Genomic DNA, 1,651 nt, shown 5'->3' with positions numbered 1-1,651 from the left:
GCTCCTCTTAGGATCTTGGGCACGCACGCACACGCACCTAGCTTGAGTTTAAGCCATCGGGTCCAGGACTCAAACTGCGGTCCACTACATGGGCATCCAGTGACATCGCCATTATGCCAACTGCTGGTCCCCTCACTTCTAAGCCACTATTTCTCTCTTATTTTTTTCTTCTATTTATGATATGCATGTATGTGTGTGTGAGAGAGAGAAAAAGTACCTTCCCCCTCCCCCCCAAACAGTGTGGTCACCCTGTAATCGCCCCTCTGTGGTCCCTCAGCCTGCCAGGATCCGGGGCACGCATGCCCACACTCAGCACGTTTTCGGTCCAGTTGGGACAGAGAGTGGAATGATGGTCAGCACGGGGCTTCTAGCCCCTATTCTTGTTCACTACCAACAGTGCCAACAGAGGCAGGGCCACTCCTTGTCATGCTTGAAAACTTCCCTGAATACTTTACAATTCCTACCGTCTCACTCCTCAGATAATCCACTGAGCCCTGTGCTTCCTCGGTGCCCTGCCTAGGCCCCAGTCCTGGCTCTACCTGGTGGGCTGTACCCTCTTCATCCTGAGGCAGTCATTCTGAGTTGAGTCTGTCTTCTGGATCCCAAGTCTTTCTATGTCCAAAATAAGTCCCTTATTTTGCTGAGTGCTCCTCCATCATTTACCAGAAAGGGCCCTGGAAGGTAACCTTGATTCATTACATACTGGAAATGTCTGTTTCCTCAGGCTGGACGTATCATTTGGCTGACTATGGAGTCTGAATTGAAAATCAGCTTCCCGAGTCTGAAGACCTCATGCTATATCTCTCTTGTAATATCGTTGTTGACAGATCTAATTTCACGTTTTCAAGTTTGTTTATCTCTACCATGAGACAGAGGCAGAGAGAAACCGACACCCCCCCAACAGGTCTTCATGACACATTCTACTCCTTCTTAGCTAACCCAGGTCATGGGCATGTACCTGGTACCTGGCATGAACAGGGAGGTTATGAGGCCCAAGCTCAGGACTTTCTCATGTGTATCTGGTTGTACAACTGCTGCACCACTGCCTGGCCTTCTGATGCCATTTGAGTCTAAACCTTTTTTATTGTTGTTGTTAGAGAGATTTCTGCTATAGGGTGCTTGTGCTTACCAAAGAGAAAGAGACACAGAGACAGAAAGCAAGAAATCACCCCCGGGGAGTTGGCCATGTTGCAATCCCTTCTCCTCCATTCTCCTCTTGGGGTTTTTAGCATACACACATAGGCTTGGCTTGAGTTTTAAGCTGCCAGGTTCAGGATTTGAACCGTGGTCGACTACGTGGGAGTCCAGTGATGTAACCATTACACCATCTGCTGGTCCCTGATTCTAAGCCTTTATGTGTAACTGTTTGTCATTGTTGTTTTTAGTTTCTGGAAAGATTTCAGAAATGTATCTTCCACTGTCTCTGTCACTCTTACAGTTTTGGTCAGATCCCTGTATTATGTATTGCTGCCTAAAAAATTATTTCCATGTTTTGTAGCTTGAAAAGCAGCCATTGACTTCTGAAGATCCGGAGTTGGAGGGCGGCTCAGCTGGGCGGTGCTGAGGCTCCCAGGGCTGCAGTCAGGCTGTCGTGGGGTCGGGGGCTGGCTCACGACGGAGCTCATTTACAGGACTGCTGCCAGAGACTCAC

The sequence above is a fragment of the Tupaia chinensis genome, unplaced genomic scaffold, assembly GCF_000334495.1.
Source record: "Tupaia chinensis unplaced genomic scaffold, TupChi_1.0 Scaffold000066_1, whole genome shotgun sequence".
NCBI classification, from domain to species: domain Eukaryota; kingdom Metazoa; phylum Chordata; class Mammalia; order Scandentia; family Tupaiidae; genus Tupaia; species Tupaia belangeri.
The sequence above is the reverse complement of the archived record's forward strand: the minus strand, read 5'-3'. Positions refer to the sequence as shown.